The following is a 21,235-nucleotide window of genomic DNA, read 5'->3' on the forward strand; positions in this document are numbered from 1 at the left end:
GCCGGCCCGGCGGCAATTGCGGCGGGCAGCAGGCCTCTTGGACAGGTTGAGAGATAAAAAAATAATAATTCCCATGCAGTCTCAATGGCGGGGTGCGGGCCGGGGAATAGGCCTCTTGGCCGGGGTGAATATGTTGGAACGCGGCGCGCGTAAATAGAAGCGGCTGGAGGTACCGGGGGCGAAGCCCGCCCCGGCCCGGAGGCCGAGTTAAAAAAAATAATAATCCCCGTTCAGTCTCAATGGCGGGGTGCGGGCCGGCCCGGCGGCGAGTGCGGCGGGCAGCAGGCCTCTTGGACAGGTTGAGAGATAAAAAAATAATAATTCCCGTGCAGTCTCAATGGCGGGGTGCGGGCCGGGGAATAGGCCTCTTGGCCGGGGTGAATATGTTGGAACGCGGCGCGCGTAAATAGAAGCGGCTGGAGGTACCGGGGGCGATGCCCGCCCGGGCCCGGCGGCCGAGTTAAAAAAAATAATAATCCCCGTTCAGTCTCAATGGCAGGGTGCGGGCCGGCCCGGCGGCGATTGCGGCGGGCAGCAGGCCTCTTGGACAGGTTGAGAGATAAAAAAATAATAATTCCCGTTCAGTCTCAATGGCAGGGTGCGGGCCGGCCCGGCGGCAATTGCGGCGGGCAGCAGGCCTCTTGGACAGGTTGAGAGATAAAAAAATAATAATTCCCATGCAGTCTCAATGGCGGGGTGCGGGCCGGGGAATAGGCCTCTTGGCCGGGGTGAATATGTTGGAACGCGGCGCGCGTAAATAGAAGCGGCTGGAGGTACCGGGGGCGAAGCCCGCCCCGGCCCGGAGGCCGAGTTAAAAAAAATAATAATCCCCGTTCAGTCTCAATGGCGGGGTGCGGGCCGGCCCGGCGGCGAGTGCGGCGGGCAGCAGGCCTCTTGGACAGGTTGAGAGATAAAAAAATAATAATTCCCGTGCAGTCTCAATGGCGGGGTGCGGGCCGGGGAATAGGCCTCTTGGCCGGGGTGAATATGTTGGAACGCGGCGCGCGTAAATAGAAGCGGCTGGAGGTACCGGGGGCGAAGCCCGCCCCGGCCCGGAGGCCGAGTTAAAAAAAATAATAATCCCCGTTCAGTCTCAATGGCGGGGTGCGGGCTGGCCCGGCGGCGATTGCGGCGGGCAGCAGGCCTCTTGGACAGGTTGAGAGATAAAAAAATAATAATTCCCGTGCAGTCTCAATGGCGGGGTGCGGGCCGGGGAATAGGCCTCTTGGCCGGGGTGAATAGTGTTGGAACACGGCCCGCGGAAATAGTAGCGGCTGGAGGTACCGGGGGCGATGCCCGCCCCGGCCCGGCGGCCAAGTTAAAAAAATAAATAATCCCGTTCAGTCTCAATGGCAGGGTGCGGGCCGGCCCGGCGGCGATTGCGGCGGGCAGCAGGCCTCTTGGACAGGTTGAGAGATAAAAAAATAATAATTCCCATGCAGTCTCAATGGCGGGGTGCGGGCCGGGGAATAGGCCTCTTGGCCGGGGTGAATATGTTGGAACGCGGCGCGCGTAAATAGAAGCGGCTGGAGGTACCGGGGGCGAAGCCCGCCCCGGCCCGGAGGCCGAGTTAAAAAAAATAATAATCCCCGTTCAGTCTCAATGGCGGGGTGCGGGCCGGCCCGGCGGCGAGTGCGGCGGGCAGCAGGCCTCTTGGACAGGTTGAGAGATAAAAAAATAATAATTCCCGTGCAGTCTCAATGGCGGGGTGCGGGCCGGGGAATAGGCCTCTTGGCCGGGGTGAATATGTTGGAACGCGGCGCGCGTAAATAGAAGCGGCTGGAGGTACCGGGGGCGAAGCCCGCCCCGCCCGGAGGCCGAGTTAAAAAAAATAATAATCCCCGTTCAGTCTCAATGGCGGGGTGCGGGCCGGCCCGGCGGCGAGTGCGGCGGGCAGCAGGCCTCTTGGACAGGTTGAGAGATAAAAAAATAATAATTCCCGTGCAGTCTCAATGGCGGGGTGCGGGCCGGGGAATAGGCCTCTTGGCCGGGGTGAATAGTGTTGGAACACGGCCCGCGGAAATAGTAGCGGCTGGAGGTACCGGGGGCGATGCCCGCCCCGGCCCGGCGGCCAAGTTAAAAAAATAAATAATCCCGTTCAGTCTCAATGGCAGGGTGCGGGCCGGCCCGGCGGCGATTGCGGCGGGCAGCAGGCCTCTTGGACAGGTTGAGAGATAAAAAAATAATAATTCCCATGCAGTCTCAATGGCGGGGTGCGGGCCGGGGAATAGGCCTCTTGGCCGGGGTGAATATGTTGGAACGCGGCGCGCGTAAATAGAAGCGGCTGGAGGTACCGGGGGCGAAGCCCGCCCCGGCCCGGAGGCCGAGTTAAAAAAAATAATAATCCCCGTTCAGTCTCAATGGCGGGGTGCGGGCCGGCCCGGCGGCGAGTGCGGCGGGCAGCAGGCCTCTTGGACAGGTTGAGAGATAAAAAAATAATAATTCCCGTGCAGTCTCAATGGCGGGGTGCGGGCCGGGGAATAGGCCTCTTGGCCGGGGTGAATATGTTGGAACGCGGCGCGCGTAAATAGAAGCGGCTGGAGGTACCGGGGGCGAAGCCCGCCCCGGCCCGGAGGCCGAGTTAAAAAAAATAATAATCCCCGTTCAGTCTCAATGGCGGGGTGCGGGCCGGCCCGGCGGCGAGTGCGGCGGGCAGCAGGCCTCTTGGACAGGTTGAGAGATAAAAAAATAATAATTCCCGTGCAGTCTCAATGGCGGGGTGCGGGCCGGGGAATAGGCCTCTTGGCCGGGGTGAATAGTGTTGGAACACGGCCCGCGGAAATAGTAGCGGCTGGAGGTACCGGGGGCGATGCCCGCCCCGGCCCGGCGGCCAAGTTAAAAAAATAAATAATCCCGTTCAGTCTCAATGGCAGGGTGCGGGCCGGCCCGGCGGCGATTGCGGCGGGCAGCAGGCCTCTTGGACAGGTTGAGAGATAAAAAAATAATAATTCCCATGCAGTCTCAATGGCGGGGTGCGGGCCGGGGAATAGGCCTCTTGGCCGGGGTGAATATGTTGGAACGCGGCGCGCGTAAATAGAAGCGGCTGGAGGTACCGGGGGCGAAGCCCGCCCCGGCCCGGAGGCCGAGTTAAAAAAAATAATAATCCCCGTTCAGTCTCAATGGCGGGGTGCGGGCCGGCCCGGCGGCGAGTGCGGCGGGCAGCAGGCCTCTTGGACAGGTTGAGAGATAAAAAAATAATAATTCCCGTGCAGTCTCAATGGCGGGGTGCGGGCCGGGGAATAGGCCTCTTGGCCGGGGTGAATATGTTGGAACGCGGCGCGCGTAAATAGAAGCGGCTGGAGGTACCGGGGGCGAAGCCCGCCCCGGCCCGGAGGCCGAGTTAAAAAAAAATAATAATCCCCGTTCAGTCTCAATGGCGGGGTGCGGGCCGGCCCGGCGGCGAGTGCGGCGGGCAGCAGGCCTCTTGGACAGGTTGAGAGATAAAAAAATAATAATTCCCGTGCAGTCTCAATGGCGGGGTGCGGGCCGGGGAATAGGCCTCTTGGCCGGGGTGAATAGTGTTGGAACACGGCCCGCGGAAATAGTAGCGGCTGGAGGTACCGGGGGCGATGCCCGCCCGGGCCCGGCGGCCAAGTTAAAAAAATAAATAATCCCCGTTCAGTCTCAATGGCAGGGTGCGGGCCGGCCCGGCGGCGATTGCGGCGGGCAGCAGGCCTCTTGGACAGGTTGAGAGATAAAAAAATAAAAATTCCCGTTCAGTCTCAATGGCAGGGTGCGGGCCGGCCCGGCGGCAATTGCGGCGGGCAGCAGACCTCTTGGACAGGTTGAGAGATAAAAAAATAATAATTCCCATGCAGTCTCAATGGCGGGGTGCGGGCCGGGGAATAGGCCTCTTGGCCGGGGTGAATATGTTGGAACGCGGCGCGCGTAAATAGAAGCGGCTGGAGGTACCGGGGGCGAAGCCCGCCCCGGCCCGGAGGCCGAGTTAAAAAAAATAATAATCCCCGTTCAGTCTCAATGGCGGGGTGCGGGCCGGCCCGGCGGCGAGTGCGGCGGGCAGCAGGCCTCTTGGACAGGTTGAGAGATTAAAAAAATAATAATTCCCGTGCAGTCTCAATGGCGGGTTGCGGGCCGGGGAATAGGCCTCTTGGCCGGGGTGAATATGTTGGAACGCGGCGCGCGTAAATAGAAGCGGCTGGAGGTACCGGGGGCGAAGCCCGCCCCGGCCCGGAGGCCGAGTTAAAAAAAATAATAATCCCCGTTCAGTCTCAATGGCGGGGTGCGGGCCGGCCCGGCGGCGATTGCGGCGGGCAGCAGGCCTCTTGGACAGGTTGAGAGATAAAAAAATAATAATTCCCGTGCAGTCTCAATGGCGGGGTGCGGGCCGGGGAATAGGCCTCTTGGCCGGGGTGAATAGTGTTGGAACACGGCCCGCGGAAATAGTAGCGGCTGGAGGTACCGGGGGCGATGCCCGCCCCGGCCCGGCGGCCAAGTTAAAAAAATAAATAATCCCGTTCAGTCTCAATGGCAGGGTGCGGGCCGGCCCGGCGGCGATTGCGGCGGGCAGCAGGCCTCTTGGACAGGTTGAGAGATAAAAAAATAATAATTCCCGTGCAGTCTCAATGGCGGGGTGCGGGCCGGGGAATAGGCCTCTTGGCCGGGGTGAATATGTTGGAACGCGGCGCGCGTAAATAGAAGCGGCTGGAGGTACCGGGGGCGAAGCCCGCCCCGGCCCGGAGGCCGAGTTAAAAAAAATAATAATCCCCGTTCAGTCTCAATGGCGGGGTGCGGGCCGGCCCGGCGGCGAGTGCGGCGGGCAGCAGGCCTCTTGGACAGGTTGAGAGATAAAAAAATAATAATTCCCGTGCAGTCTCAATGGCGGGGTGCGGGCCGCGGAATAGGCCTCTTGGCCGGGGTGAATAGTGTTGGAACACGGCCCGCGTAAATAGAAGCGGCTGGAGGTACCGGGGGCGAAGCCCGCCCCGGCCCGGAGGCCGAGTTAAAAAAAATAATAATCCCCGTTCAGTCTCAATGGCGGGGTGCGGGCCGGCCCGGCGGCGAGTGCGGCGGGCAGCAGGCCTCTTGGACAGGTTGAGAGATAAAAAAATAATAATTCCCGTGCAGTCTCAATGGCGGGGTGCGGGCCGGGGAATAGGCCTCTTGGCCGGGGTGAATATGTTGGAACGCGGCGCGCGTAAATAGAAGCGGCTGGAGGTACCGGGGGCGAAGCCCGCCCCGGCCCGGAGGCCGAGTTAAAAAAAATAATAATCCCCGTTCAGTCTCAATGGCGGGGTGCGGGCCGGCCCGGCGGCGAGTGCGGCGGGCAGCAGGCCTCTTGGACAGGTTGAGAGATAAAAAAATAATAATTCCCATGCAGTCTCAATGGCGGGGTGCGGGCCGGGGAATAGGCCTCTTGGCCGGGGTGAATATGTTGGAACGCGGCGCGCGTAAATAGAAGCGGCTGGAGGTACCGGGGGCGAAGCCCGCCCCGGCCCGGAGGCCGAGTTAAAAAAAATAATAATCCCCGTTCAGTCTCAATGGCGGGGTGCGGGCCGGCCCGGCGGCGAGTGCGGCGGGCAGCAGGCCTCTTGGACAGGTTGAGAGATAAAAAAATAATAATTCCCGTGCAGTCTCAATGGCGGGGTGCGGGCCGGGGAATAGGCCTCTTGGCCGGGGTGAATATGTTGGAACGCGGCGCGCGTAAATAGAAGCGGCTGGAGGTACCGGGGGCGAAGCCCGCCCCGGCCCGGAGGCCGAGTTAAAAAAAATAATAATCCCCGTTCAGTCTCAATGGCGGGGTGCGGGCCGGCCCGGCGGCGAGTGCGGCGGGCAGCAGGCCTCTTGGACAGGTTGAGAGATAAAAAAATAATAATTCCCGTGCAGTCTCAATGGCGGGGTGCGGGCCGGGGAATAGGCCTCTTGGCCGGGGTGAATAGTGTTGGAACACGGCCCGCGGAAATAGTAGCGGCTGGAGGTACCGGGGGCGATGCCCGCCCGGGCCCGGCGGCCAAGTTAAAAAAATAAATAATCCCGTTCAGTCTCAATGGCAGGGTGCGGGCCGGCCCGGCGGCGATTGCGGCGGGCAGCAGGCCTCTTGGACAGGTTGAGAGATAAAAAAATAATAATTCCCGTTCAGTCTCAATGGCAGGGTGCGGGCCGGCCCGGCGGCAATTGCGGCGGGCAGCAGGCCTCTTGGACAGGTTGAGAGATAAAAAAATAATAATTCCCATGCAGTCTCAATGGCGGGGTGCGGGCCGGGGAATAGGCCTCTTGGCCGGGGTGAATATGTTGGAACGCGGCGCGCGTAAATAGAAGCGGCTGGAGGTACCGGGGGCGAAGCCCGCCCCGGCCCGGAGGCCGAGTTAAAAAAAATAATAATCCCCGTTCAGTCTCAATGGCGGGGTGCGGGCCGGCCCGGCGGCGAGTGCGGCGGGCAGCAGGCCTCTTGGACAGGTTGAGAGATAAAAAAATAATAATTCCCGTGCAGTCTCAATGGCGGGGTGCGGGCCGGGGAATAGGCCTCTTGGCCGGGGTGAATATGTTGGAACGCGGCGCGCGTAAATAGAAGCGGCTGGAGGTACCGGGGGCGATGCCCGCCCCGGCCCGGCGGCCGAGTTAAAAAAAATAATAATCCCCGTTCAGTCTCAATGGCAGGGTGCGGGCCGGCCCGGCGGCGATTGCGGCGGGCAGCAGGCCTCTTGGACAGGTTGAGAGATAAAAAAATAATAATTCCCGTTCAGTCTCAATGGCAGGGTGCGGGCCGGCCCGGCGGCAATTGCGGCGGGCAGCAGGCCTCTTGGACAGGTTGAGAGATAAAAAAATAATAATTCCCATGCAGTCTCAATGGCGGGGTGCGGGCCGGGGAATAGGCCTCTTGGCCGGGGTGAATATGTTGGAACGCGGCGCGCGTAAATAGAAGCGGCTGGAGGTACCGGGGGCGAAGCCCGCCCCGGCCCGGAGGCCGAGTTAAAAAAAATAATAATCCCCGTTCAGTCTCAATGGCGGGGTGCGGGCCGGCCCGGCGGCGAGTGCGGCGGGCAGCAGGCCTCTTGGACAGGTTGAGAGATAAAAAAATAATAATTCCCGTGCAGTCTCAATGGCGGGGTGCGGGCCGGGGAATAGGCCTCTTGGCCGGGGTGAATATGTTGGAACGCGGCGCGCGTAAATAGAAGCGGCTGGAGGTACCGGGGGCGAAGCCCGCCCCGGCCCGGAGGCCGAGTTAAAAAAAATAATAATCCCCGTTCCAGTCTCAATGGCGGGGTGCGGGCCGGCCCGGCGGCGATTGCGGCGGGCAGCAGGCCTCTTGGACAGGTTGAGAGATAAAAAAATAATAATTCCCGTGCAGTCTCAATGGCGGTGTGCGGGCCGGGGAATAGGCCTCTTGGCCGGGGTGAATAGTGTTGGAACACGGCCCGCGGAAATAGTAGCGGCTGGAGGTACCGGGGGCGATGCCCGCCCCGGCCCGGCGGCCAAGTTAAAAAAATAAATAATCCCGTTCAGTCTCAATGGCAGGGTGCGGGCCGGCCCGGCGGCGATTGCGGCGGGCAGCAGGCCTCTTGGACAGGTTGAGAGATAAAAAAATAATAATTCCCATGCAGTCTCAATGGCGGGGTGCGGGCCGGGGAATAGGCCTCTTGGCCGGGGTGAATATGTTGGAACGCGGCGCGCGTAAATAGAAGCGGCTGGAGGTACCGGGGGCGAAGCCCGCCCCGGCCCGGAGGCCGAGTTAAAAAAATAATAATCCCCGTTCAGTCTCAATGGCGGGGTGCGGGCCGGCCCGGCGGCGAGTGCGGCGGGCAGCAGGCCTCTTGGACAGGTTGAGAGATAAAAAAATAATAATTCCCGTGCAGTCTCAATGGCGGGGTGCGGGCCGGGGAATAGGCCTCTTGGCCGGGGTGAATATGTTGGAACGCGGCGCGCGTAAATAGAAGCGGCTGGAGGTACCGGGGGCGAAGCCCGCCCCGCCCGGAGGCCGAGTTAAAAAAAATAATAATCCCCGTTCAGTCTCAATGGCGGGGTGCGGGCCGGCCCGGCGGCGAGTGCGGCGGGCAGCAGGCCTCTTGGACAGGTTGAGAGATAAAAAAATAATAATTCCCGTGCAGTCTCAATGGCGGGGTGCGGGCCGGGGAATAGGCCTCTTGGCCGGGGTGAATAGTGTTGGAACACGGCCCGCGGAAATAGTAGCGGCTGGAGGTACCGGGGGCGATGCCCGCCCCGGCCCGGCGGCCAAGTTAAAAAAATAAATAATCCCGTTCAGTCTCAATGGCAGGGTGCGGGCCGGCCCGGCGGCGATTGCGGCGGGCAGCAGGCCTCTTGGACAGGTTGAGAGATAAAAAAATAATAATTCCCATGCAGTCTCAATGGCGGGGTGCGGGCCGGGGAATAGGCCTCTTGGCCGGGGTGAATATGTTGGAACGCGGCGCGCGTAAATAGAAGCGGCTGGAGGTACCGGGGGCGAAGCCCGCCCCGGCCCGGAGGCCGAGTTAAAAAAATAATAATCCCCGTTCAGTCTCAATGGCGGGGTGCGGGCCGGCCCGGCGGCGAGTGCGGCGGGCAGCAGGCCTCTTGGACAGGTTGAGAGATAAAAAAATAATAATTCCCGTGCAGTCTCAATGGCGGGGTGCGGGCCGGGGAATAGGCCTCTTGGCCGGGGTGAATATGTTGGAACGCGGCGCGCGTAAATAGAAGCGGCTGGAGGTACCGGGGGCGAAGCCCGCCCCGCCCGGAGGCCGAGTTAAAAAAAATAATAATCCCCGTTCAGTCTCAATGGCGGGGTGCGGGCCGGCCCGGCGGCGAGTGCGGCGGGCAGCAGGCCTCTTGGACAGGTTGAGAGATAAAAAAATAATAATTCCCGTGCAGTCTCAATGGCGGGGTGCGGGCCGGGGAATAGGCCTCTTGGCCGGGGTGAATAGTGTTGGAACACGGCCCGCGGAAATAGTAGCGGCTGGAGGTACCGGGGGCGATGCCCGCCCCGGCCCGGCGGCCAAGTTAAAAAAATAAATAATCCCGTTCAGTCTCAATGGCAGGGTGCGGGCCGGCCCGGCGGCGATTGCGGCGGGCAGCAGGCCTCTTGGACAGGTTGAGAGATAAAAAAATAATAATTCCCATGCAGTCTCAATGGCGGGGTGCGGGCCGGGGAATAGGCCTCTTGGCCGGGGTGAATATGTTGGAACGCGGCGCGCGTAAATAGAAGCGGCTGGAGGTACCGGGGGCGAAGCCCGCCCCGCCCGGAGGCCGAGTTAAAAAAAATAATAATCCCCGTTCAGTCTCAATGGCGGGGTGCGGGCCGGCCCGGCGGCGAGTGCGGCGGGCAGCAGGCCTCTTGGACAGGTTGAGAGATAAAAAAATAATAATTCCCGTGCAGTCTCAATGGCGGGGTGCGGGCCGGGGAATAGGCCTCTTGGCCGGGGTGAATAGTGTTGGAACACGGCCCGCGGAAATAGTAGCGGCTGGAGGTACCGGGGGCGATGCCCGCCCCGGCCCGGCGGCCAGTTAAAAAAATAAATAATCCCGTTCAGTCTCAATGGCAGGGTGCGGGCCGGCCCGGCGGCGATTGCGGCGGGCAGCAGGCCTCTTGGACAGGTTGAGAGATAAAAAAATAATAATTCCCATGCAGTCTCAATGGCGGGGTGCGGGCCGGGGAATAGGCCTCTTGGCCGGGGTGAATATGTTGGAACGCGGCGCGCGTAAATAGAAGCGGCTGGAGGTACCGGGGGCGAAGCCCGCCCCGGCCCGGAGGCCGAGTTAAAAAAAATAATAATCCCCGTTCAGTCTCAATGGCGGGGTGCGGGCCGGCCCGGCGGCGAGTGCGGCGGGCAGCAGGCCTCTTGGACAGGTTGAGAGATAAAAAAATAATAATTCACGTGCAGTCTCAATGGCGGGGTGCGGGCCGGGGAATAGGCCTCTTGGCCGGGGTGAATATGTTGGAACGCGGCGCGCGTAAATAGAAGCGGCTGGAGGTACCGGGGGCGAAGCCCGCCCCGGCCCGGAGGCCGAGTTAAAAAAAAATAATAATCCCCGTTCAGTCTCAATGGCGGGGTGCGGGCCGGCCCGGCGGCGAGTGCGGCGGGCAGCAGGCCTCTTGGACAGGTTGAGAGATAAAAAAAATAATAATTCCCGTGCAGTCTCAATGGCGGGGTGCGGGCCGGGGAATAGGCCTCTTGGCCGGGGTGAATATGTTGGAACGCGGCGCGCGTAAATAGAAGCGGCTGGAGGTACCGGGGGCGAAGCCCGCCCCGGCCCGGAGGCCGAGTTAAAAAAAATAATAATCCCCGTCCAGTCTCAATGGCGGGGTGCGGGCCGGCCCGGCGGCGAGTGCGGCGGGCAGCAGGCCTCTTGGACAGGTTGAGAGATAAAAAAATAATAATTCCCGTGCAGTCTCAATGGCGGGGTGCGGGCCGCGGAATAGGCCTCTTGGCCGGGGTGAATAGTGTTGGAACACGGCCCGCGGAAATAGTAGCGGCTGGAGGTACCGGGGGCGATGACCGCCCCGGCCCGGCGGCCAAGTTAAAAAAATAAATAATCCCCGTTCAGTCTCAATGGCAGGGTGCGGGCCGGCCCGGCGGCGATTGCGGCGGGCAGCAGGCCTCTTGGACAGGTTGAGAGATAAAAAAATAATAATTCCCGTTCAGTCTCAATGGCAGGGTGCGGGCCGGCCCGGCGGCAATTGCGGCGGGCAGCAGGCCTCTTGGACAGGTTGAGAGATAAAAAAATAATAATTCCCATGCAGTCTCAATGGCGGGGTGCGGGCCGGGGAATAGGCCTCTTGGCCGGGGTGAATATGTTGGAACGCGGCGCGCGTAAATAGAAGCGGCTGGAGGTACCTGGGGCGAAGCCCGCCCCGGCCCGGAGGCCGAGTTAAAAAAAATAATAATCCCCGTTCAGTCTCAATGGCGGGGTGCGGGCCGGCCCGGCGGCGATTGCGGCGGGCAGCAGGCCTCTTGGACAGGTTGAGAGATAAAAAAATAATAATTCCCGTGCAGTCTCAATGGCGGGGTGCGGGCCGGGGAATAGGCCTCTTGGCCGGGGTGAATATGTTGGAACGCGGCGCGCGTAAATAGAAGCGGCTGGAGGTACCGGGGGCGAAGCCCGCCCCGGCCCGGAGGCCGAGTTAAAAAAAATAATAATCCCCGTCCAGTCTCAATGGCGGGGTGCGGGCCGGCCCGGCGGCGAGTGCGGCGGGCAGCAGGCCTCTTGGACAGGTTGAGAGATAAAAAAATAATGATTCCCGTGCAGTCTCAATGGCGGGGTGCGGGCCGCGGAATAGGCCTCTTGGCCGGGGTGAATAGTGTTGGAACACGGCCCGCGGAAATAGTAGCGGCTGGAGGTACCGGGGGCGATGACCGCCCCGGCCCGGCGGCCAAGTTAAAAAAATAAATAATCCCCGTTCAGTCTCAATGGCAGGGTGCGGGCCGGCCCGGCGGCGATTGCGGCGGGCAGCAGGCCTCTTGGACAGGTTGAGAGATAAAAAAATAATAATTCCCGTTCAGTCTCAATGGCAGGGTGCGGGCCGGCCCGGCGGCAATTGCGGCGGGCAGCAGGCCTCTTGGACAGGTTGAGAGATAAAAAAATAATAATTCCCATGCAGTCTCAATGGCGGGGTGCGGGCCGGGGAATAGGCCTCTTGGCCGGGGTGAATATGTTGGAACGCGGCGCGCGTAAATAGAAGCGGCTGGAGGTACCTGGGGCGAAGCCCGCCCCGGCCCGGAGGCCGAGTTAAAAAAAATAATAATCCCCGTTCAGTCTCAATGGCGGGGTGCGGGCCGGCCCGGCGGCGATTGCGGCGGGCAGCAGGCCTCTTGGACAGGTTGAGAGATAAAAAAATAATAATTCCCGTGCAGTCTCAATGGCGGGGTGCGGGCCGTGGAATAGGCCTCTTGGCCGGGGTGAATAGTGTTGGAACACGGCCCGCGGAAATAGTAGCGGCTGGAGGTACCGGGGGCGATGCCCGCCCCGGCGCGGCGGCCAAGTTAAAAAAATAAATAATCCCGTTCAGTCTCAATGGCAGGGTGCGGGCCGGCCCGGCGGCGATTGCGGCGGGCAGCAGGCCTCTTGGACAGGTTGAGAGATAAAAAAATAATAATTCCCATGCAGTCTCAATGGCGGGGTGCGGGCCGGGGAATAGGCCTCTTGGCCGGGGTGAATATGTTGGAACGCGGCGCGCGTAAATAGAAGCGGCTGGAGGTACCGGGGGCGAAGCCCGCCCCGGCCCGGAGGCCGAGTTAAAAAAAATAATAATCCCCGTTCAGTCTCAATGGCGGGGTGCGGGCCGGCCCGGCGGCGAGTGCGGCGGGCAGCAGGCCTCTTGGACAGGTTGAGAGATAAAAAAATAATAATTCCCGTGCAGTCTCAATGGCGGGGTGCGGGCCGGGGAATAGGCCTCTTGGCCGGGGTGAATATGTTGGAACGCGGCGCGCGTAAATAGAAGCGGCTGGAGGTACCGAGGGCGAAGCCCGCCCCGGCCCGGAGGCCGAGTTAAAAAAAATAATAATCCCCGTTCAGTCTCAATGGCGGGGTGCGGGCCGGCCCGGCGGCGAGTGCGGCGGGCAGCAGGCCTCTTGGACAGGTTGAGAGATAAAAAAATAATAATTCCCGTGCAGTCTCAATGGCGGGGTGCGGGCCGGGGAATAGGCCTCTTGGCCGGGGTGAATAGTGTTGGAACACGGCCCGCGGAAATAGTAGCGGCTGGAGGTACCGGGGGCGATGCCCGCCCGGGCCCGGCGGCCAAGTTAAAAAAATAAATAATCCCCGTTCAGTCTCAATGGCAGGGTGCGGGCCGGCCCGGCGGCGATTGCGGCGGGCAGCAGGCCTCTTGGACAGGTTGAGAGATAAAAAAATAATAATTCCCGTTCAGTCTCAATGGCAGGGTGCGGGCCGGCCCGGCGGCAATTGCGGCGGGCAGCAGGCCTCTTGGACAGGTTGAGAGATAAAAAAATAATAATTCCCATGCAGTCTCAATGGCGGGGTGCGGGCCGGGGAATAGGCCTCTTGGCCGGGGTGAATATGTTGGAACGCGGCGCGCGTAAATAGAAGCGGCTGGAGGTACCGGGGGCGAAGCCCGCCCCGGCCCGGAGGCCGAGTTAAAAAAAATAATAATCCCCGTTCAGTCTCAATGGCGGGGTGCGGGCCGCCCCGGCGGCGAGTGCGGCGGGCAGCAGGCCTCTTGGACAGGTTGAGAGATAAAAAAATAATAATTCCCGTGCAGTCTCAATGGCGGGGTGCGGGCCGGGGAATAGGCCTCTTGGCCGGGGTGAATATGTTGGAACGCGGCGCGCGTAAATAGAAGCGGCTGGAGGTACCGGGGGCGATGCCCGCCCGGGCCCGGCGGCCGAGTTAAAAAAAATAATAATCCCCGTTCAGTCTCAATGGCAGGGTGCGGGCCGGCCCGGCGGCGATTGCGGCGGGCAGCAGGCCTCTTGGACAGGTTGAGAGATAAAAAAATAATAATTCCCGTTCAGTCTCAATGGCAGGGTGCGGGCCGGCCCGGCGGCAATTGCGGCGGGCAGCAGGCCTCTTGGACAGGTTGAGAGATAAAAAAATAATAATTCCCATGCAGTCTCAATGGCGGGGTGCGGGCCGGGGAATAGGCCTCTTGGCCGGGGTGAATATGTTGGAACGCGGCGCGCGTAAATAGAAGCGGCTGGAGGTACCGGGGGCGAAGCCCGCCCCGGCCCGGAGGCCGAGTTAAAAAAAATAATAATCCCCGTTCAGTCTCAATGGCGGGGTGCGGGCCGGCCCGGCGTCGAGTGCGGCGGGCAGCAGGCCTCTTGGACAGGTTGAGAGATAAAAAAATAATAATTCCCGTGCAGTCTCAATGGCGGGGTGCGGGCCGGCCCGGCGGCGATTGCGGCGGGCAGCAGGCCTCTTGGACAGGTTGAGAGATAAAAAAATAATAATTCCCGTGCAGTCTCAATGGCGGGGTGCGGGCCGGGGAATAGGCCTCTTGGCCGGGGTGAATAGTGTTGGAACACGGCCCGCGGAAATAGTAGCGGCTGGAGGTACCGGGGGCGATGCCCGCCCCAGCCCGGCGGCCAAGTTAAAAAAATAAATAATCCCGTTCAGTCTCAATGGCAGGGTGCGGGCCGGCCCGGCGGCGATTGCGGCGGGCAGCAGGCCTCTTGGACAGGTTGAGAGATAAAAAAAGAATAATTCCCATGCAGTCTCAATGGCGGGGTGCGGGCCGGGGAATAGGCCTCTTGGCCGGGGTGAATATGTTGGAACGCGGCGCGCGTAAATAGAAGCGGCTGGAGGTACCGGGGGCGAAGGGCCGAGTTAAAAAAAATAATAATCCCCGTTCAGTCTCAATGGCGGGGTGCGGGCCGGCCCGGCGGCGAGTGCGGCGGGCAGCAGGCCTCTTGGACAGGTTGAGAGATAAAAAAATAATAATTCCCGTGCAGTCTCAATGGCGGGGTGCGGGCCGGGGAATAGGCCTCTTGGCCGGGGTGAATAGTGTTGGAACACGGCCCGCGGGAATAGTAGCGGCTGGAGGTACCGGGGGCGATGCCCGCCCCGGCCCGGCGGCCAAGTTAAAAAAATAAATAATCACCGTTCAGTCTCAATGGCAGGGTGCGGGCCGGCCCGGCGGCGATTGCGGCGGGCAGCAGGCCTCTTGGACAGGTTGAGAGATAAAAAAATAATAATTCCCGTGCAGTCTCAATGGCGGGGTGCGGGCCGGGGAATAGGCCTCTTGGCCGCCGGCCCGGGGTGAATAGTGTTGGAACACGGCCCGCGGAAATAGTAGCGGCTGGAGGTACCGGGGGCGATGCCCGCCCCGGGCCGGCGGCCAAGTTAAAAAAATAAATAATCCCCGTTCAGTCTCAATGGCAGGGTGCGGGCCGGCCCGGCGGCGAGTGCGGCGGGCAGCAGGCCTCTTGGACAGGTTGAGAGATAAAAAAATAATAATTCCCGTTCAGTCTCAATGGCAGGGTGCGGGCCGGCCCGGCGGCGATTGCGGCGGGCAGCAGGCCTCTTGGACAGGTTGAGAGATAAAAAAATAATAATTCCCATGCAGTCTCAATGGCGGGGTGCGGGCCGGGGAATAGGCCTCTTGGCCGGGGTGAATATGTTGGAACGCGGCGCGCGTAAATAGAAGCGGCTGGAGGTACCGGGGGCGAAGCCCGCCCCGGCCCGGAGGCCCAGTTAAAAAAAATAATAATCCCCGTTCAGTCTCAATGGCGGGGTGCGGGCCGGCCCGGCGGCGAGTGCGGCGGGCAGCAGGCCTCTTGGACAGGTTGAGAGATAAAAAAATAATAATTCCCGTGCAGTCTCAATGGCGGGGTGCGGGCCGGGGAATAGGCCTCTTGGCCGGGGTGAATATGTTGGAACGCGGCGCGCGTAAATAGAAGCGGCTGGAGGTACCGGGGGCGAAGCCCGCCCCGGCCCGGAGGCCCAGTTAAAAAAAAAAATAATCCCGTTCAGTCTCAATGGCAGGGTGCGGGCCGGCCCGGCGGCGAGTGCGGCGGGCAGCAGGCCTCTTGGACAGGTTGAGAGATAAAAAAATAATAATTCCCGTGCAGTCTCAATGGCGGGGTGCGGGCCGGCCCGGCGGCGATTGCGGCGGGCAGCAGGCCTCTTGGACAGGTTGAGAGATAAAAAAATAATAATTCCCGTGCAGTCTCAATGGCGGGGTGCGGGCCGGGGAATAGGCCTCTTGGCCGGGGTGAATAGTGTTGGAACACGGCCCGCGGAAATAGTAGCGGCTGGAGGTACCGGGGGCGATGCCCGCCCCGGCCCGGCGGCCAAGTTAAAAAAATAAATAATCCCCGTTCAGTCTCAATGGCAGGGTGCGGGCCGGCCCGGCGGCGATTGCGGCGGGCAGCAGGCCTCTTGGACAGGTTGAGAGATAAAAAAATAATAATTCCCGTGCAGTCTCAATGGCGGGGTGCGGGCCGGGGAATAGGCCTCTTGGCCGGGGTGAATAGTGTTGGAACACGGCCCGCGGAAATAGTAGCGGCTGGAGGTACCGGGGAGGATGCCCGCCCCGGGCCGGCGGCCAAGTTAAAAAAATAAATAATCCCCGTTTAGTCTCAATGGCAGGGTGCGGGCCGGCCCGGCGGCGAGTGCGGCGGGCAGCAGGCCTCTTGGACAGGTTGAGAGATAAAAAAATAATAATTCCCATGCAGTCTCAATGGCGGGGTGCGGGCCGGGGAATAGGCCTCTTGGCCGGGGTGAATATGTTGGAACGGGGCGCGCGTAAATAGAAGCGGCTGGAGGTACCGGGGGCGAAGCCCGCCCCGGCCCGGAGGCCGAGTTAAAAAAAATAATAATCCCCGTTCAGTCTCAATGGCGGGGTGCGGGCCGGCCAGGCGGCGAGTGCGGCGGGCAGCAGGCCTCTTGGACAGGTTGAGAGATAAAAAAATAATAATTCCCATGCAGTCTCAATGGCGGGGTGCGGGCCGGGGAATAGGCCTCTTGGCCGGGGTGAATATGTTGGAACGCGGCGCGCGTAAATAGAAGCGGCTGGAGGTACCGGGGGCGAAGCCCGCCCCGGCCCGGAGGCCGAGTTAAAAAAAATAATAATCCCCGTTCAGTCTCAATGGCGGGTGCGGGCCGGCCCGGCGGCGAGTGCGGCGGGCAGCAGGCCTCTTGGACAGGTTGAGAGATAAAAAAATAATAATTCCCATGCAGTCTCAATGGCGGGGTGCGGGCCGGGGAATAGGCCTCTTGGCCGGGGTGAATAGTGTTGGAACACGGCCCGCGGAAATAGTAGCGGCTGGAGGTACCGGGGGCGATGCCCGCCCCGGCCCGGCGGCCAAGTTAAAAAAATAAATAATCCCCGTTCAGTCTCAATGGCAGGGTGCGGGCCGGCCCGGCGGCGATTGCGGCGGGCAGCAGGCCTCTTGGACAGGTTGAGAGATAAAAAAATAATAATTCCCGTTCAGTCTCAATGGCAGGGTGCGGGCCGGCCCGGCGGCAATTGCGGCGGGCAGCAGGCCTCTTGGACAGGTTGAGAGATAAAAAAATAATAATTCCCATGCAGTCTCAATGGCGGGGTGCGGGCCGGGGAATAGGCCTCTTGGCCGGGGTGAATATGTTGGAACGCGGCGCGCGTAAATAGAAGCGGCTGGAGGTACCGGGAGCGAAGCCCGCCCCGGCCCGGAGGCCGAGTTAAAAAAAATAATAATCCCCGTTCAGTCTCAATGGCGGGGTGCGGGCCGGCCCGGCGGCGAGTGCGGCGGGCAGCAGGCCTCTTGGACAGGTTGAGAGATAAAAAAATAATAATTCCCGTGCAGTCTCAATGGCGGGGTGCGGGCCGGGGAATAGGCCTCTTGGCCGGGGTGAATATGTTGGAAGGCGGCGCGCGTAAATAGAAGCGGCTGGAGGTACCGGGGGCGAAGCCCGCCCCGGCCCGGAGGCCGAGTTAAAAAAAAAAATAATCCCCGTTCAGTCTCAATGGCGGGGTGCGGGCCGGCCCGGCGGCGAGTGCGGCGGGCAGCAGGCCTCTTGGACAGGTTGAGAGATAAAAAAATACTAATTCCCGTGCAGTCTCAATGGCGGGGTGCGGGCCGGGGAATAGGCCTCTTGGCAGGGGTGAATAGTGTTGGAACACGGCCCGCGGAAATAGTAGCGGCTGGAGGTACCGGGGGCGATGCCCGCCCGGGCACGGCGGCCAAGTTAAAAAAATAAATAATCCCCGTTCAGTCTCAATGGCAGGGTGCGGGCCGGCCCGGCGGCGATTGCGGCGGGCAGCAGGCCTCTTGGACAGGTTGAGAGATAAAAAAATAATAATTCCCGTGCAGTCTCAATGGCGGGGTGCGGGCCGGGGAATAGGCCTCTTGGCCGGGGTGAATAGTGTTGGAACACGGCCCGCGGAAATAGTAGCGGCTGGAGGTACCGGGGAGGATGCCCGCCCCGGGCCGGCGGCCAAGTTAAAAAAATAAATAATCCCCGTTTAGTCTCAATGGCAGGGTGCGGGCCGGCCCGGCGGCGAGTGCGGCGGGCAGCAGGCCTCTTGGACAGGTTGAGAGATAAAAAAATAATAATTCCCGTTCAGTCTCAATGGCAGGGTGCGGGCCGGCCCGGCGGCGATTGCGGCGGGCAGCAGGCCTCTTGGACAGGTTGAGAGATAAAAAAATAATAATTCCCATGCAGTCTCAATGGCGGGGTGCGGGCCGGGGAATAGGCCTCTTGGCCGGGGTGAATATGTTGGAACGCGGCTCGCGTAAATAGTAGCGGCTGGAGGTACCGGGGGCGAAGCCCGCCCCGGCCCGGAGGCCGAGTTAAAAAAAATAATAATCCCCGTTCAGTCTCAATGGCGGGGTGCGGGCCGGCCCGGCGGCGAGTGCGGCGGGCAGCAGGCCTCTTGGACAGGTTGAGAGATAAAAAAATAATAATTCCCGTGCAGTCTCAATGGCGGGGTGCGGGCCGGGGAATAGGCCTCTTGGCCGGGGTGAATAGTGTTGGAACACGGCCCGCGGGAATAGTAGCGGCTGGAGGTACCGGGGGCGATGCCCGCCCCGGCCCGGCGGCCAAGTTAAAAAAATAAATAATCCCCGTTCAGTCTGAATGGCAGGGTGCGGGCCGGCCCGGCGGCGATTGCGGCGGGCAGCAGGCCTCTTGGACAGGTTGAGAGATAAAAAAATAATAATTCCCGTGCAGTCTCAATGGCGGGGTGCGGGCCGGGGAATAGGCCTCTTGGCCGGGGTGAATAGTGTTGGAACACGGCCCGCGGAAATAGTAGAGGCTGGAGGTACCGGGGGCGATGCCCGCCCCGGGCCGGCGGCCAAGTTAAAAAAATAAATAATCCCCGTTCAGTCTCAATGGCAGGGTGCGGGCCGGCCCGGCGGCGAGTGCGGCGGGCAGCAGGCCTCTTGGACAGGTTGAGAGATAAAAAAATAATAATTCCCGTTCAGTCTCAATGGCAGGGTGCGGGCAGCAGGCCTCTTGGACAGGTTGAGAGATAAAAAAATAATAATTCCCATGCAGTCTCAATGGCGGGGTGCGGGCCGGGGAATAGGCCTCTTGGCCGGGGTGAATATGTTGGAACGCGGCGCGCGTAAATAGAAGCGGCTGGAGGTACCGGGGGCGAAGCCCGCCCCGGCCCGGAGGCCCAGTTAAAAAAAAAAATAATCCCGTTCAGTCTCAATGGCAGGGTGCGGGCCGGCCCGGCGGCGAGTGCGGCGGGCAGCAGGCCTCTTGGACAGGTTGAGAGATAAAAAAATAATAATTCCCGTGCAGTCTCAATGGCGGGGTGCGGGCCGGCCCGGCGGCGATTGCGGCGGGCAGCAGGCCTCTTGGACAGGTTGAGAGATAAAAAAATAATAATTCCCGTGCAGTCTCAATGGCGGGGTGCGGGCCGGGGAATAGGCCTCTTGGCCGGGGTGAATAGTGTTGGAACACGGCCCGCGGAAATAGTAGCGGCTGGAGGTACCGGGGGCGATGCCCGCCCCAGCCCGGCGGCCAAGTTAAAAAAATAAATAATCCCGTTCAGTCTCAATGGCAGGGTGCGGGCCGGCCCGGCGGCGATTGCGGCGGGCAGCAGGCCTCTTGGACAGGTTGAGAGATAAAAAAATAATAATTCCCATGCAGTCTCAATGGCGGGGTGCGGGCCGGGGAATAGGCCTCTTGGCCGGGGTGAATATGTTGGAACGGGGCGCGCGTAAATAGAAGCGGCTGGAGGTACCGGGGGCGAAGCCCGCCCCGGCCCGGAGGCCGAGTTAAAAAAAATAATAATCCCCGTTCAGTCTCAATGGCGGGGTGCCTGCCGGCCAGGCGGCGAGTGCGGCGGGCAGCAGGCCTCTTGGACAGGTTGAGAGATAAAAAAATAATAATTCCCATGCAGTCTCAATGGCGGGGTGCGGGCCGGGGAATAGGCCTCTTGGCCGGGGTGAATATGTTGGAACGCGGCGCGCGTAAATAGAAGCGGCTGGAGGTACCGGGGGCGAAGCCCGCCCCGGCCCGGAGGCCGAGTTAAAAAAAATAATAATCCCCGTTCAGTCTCAATGGCGGGGTGCGGGCCGGCCCGGCGGCGAGTGCGGCGGGCAGCAGGCCTCTTGGACAGGTTGAGAGATAAAAAAATAATAATTCCCATGCAGTCTCAATGGCGGGGTGCGGGCCGGGGAATAGGCCTCTTGGCCGGGGTGAATAGTGTTGGAACACGGCCCGCGGAAATAGTAGCGGCTGGAGGTACCGGGGGCGATGCCCGCCCCGGCCCGGCGGCCAAGTTAAAAAAATAAATAATCCCCGTTCAGTCTCAATGGCAGGGTGCGGGCCGGCCCGGCGGCGATTGCGGCGGGCAGCAGGCCTCTTGGACAGGTTGAGAGATAAAAAAATAATAATTCCCGTTCAGTCTCAATGGCAGGGTGCGGGCCGGCCCGGCGGCAATTGCGGCGGGCAGCAGGCCTCTTGGACAGGTTGAGAGATAAAAAAATAATAATTCCCATGCAGTCTCAATGGCGGGGTGCGGGCCGGGGAATAGGCCTCTTGGCCGGGGTGAATATGTTGGAACGCGGCGCGCGTAAATAGAGGCGGCTGGAGGTACCGGGGGCGAAGCCCGCCCCGGCCCGGAGGCCGAGTTAAAAAAAATAATAATCCCCGTTCAGTCTCAATGGCGGGGTGCGGGCCGGCCCGGCGGCGAGTGCGGCGGGCAGCAGGCCTCTTGGACAGGTTGAGAGATAAAAAAATAATAATTCCCGTGCAGTCTCAATGGCGGGGTGCGGGCCGGGGAATAGGCCTCTTGGCCGGGGTGAATATGTTGGAACGCGGCGCGCGTAAATAGAAGCGGCTGGAGGTACCGGGGGCGAAGCCCGCCCCGGCCCGGAGGCCGAGTTAAAAAAAATAATAATCCCCGTTCAGTCTCAATGGCGGGGTGCGGGCCGGCCCGGCGGCGATTGCGGCGGGCAGCAGGCCTCTTGGACAGGTTGAGAGATAAAAAAATAATAATTCCCGTGCAGTCTCAATGGCGGGGTGCGGGCCGGGGAATAGGCCTCTTGGCCGGGGTGAATAGTGTTGGAACACGGCCCGCGGAAATAGTAGCGGCTGGAGGTACCGGGGGCGATGCCCGCCCCGGCCCGGCGGCCAAGTTAAAAAAATAAATAATCCCGTTCAGTCTCAATGGCAGGGTGCGGGCCGGCCCGGCGGCGATTGCGGCGGGCAGCAGGCCTCTTGGACAGGTTGAGAGATAAAAAAATAATAATTCCCGTGCAGTCTCAATGGCGGGGTGCGGGCCGGGGAATAGGCCTCTTGGCCGGGGTGAATAGTGTTGGAACACGGCCCGCGGAAATAGTAGCGGCTGGAGGTACCGGGGAGGATGCCCGCCCCGGGCCGGCGGCCAAGT

Source organism: Hippocampus zosterae, chromosome 9, assembly GCF_025434085.1.
Source record: "Hippocampus zosterae strain Florida chromosome 9, ASM2543408v3, whole genome shotgun sequence".
NCBI lineage: Eukaryota > Metazoa > Chordata > Actinopteri > Syngnathiformes > Syngnathidae > Hippocampus > Hippocampus zosterae.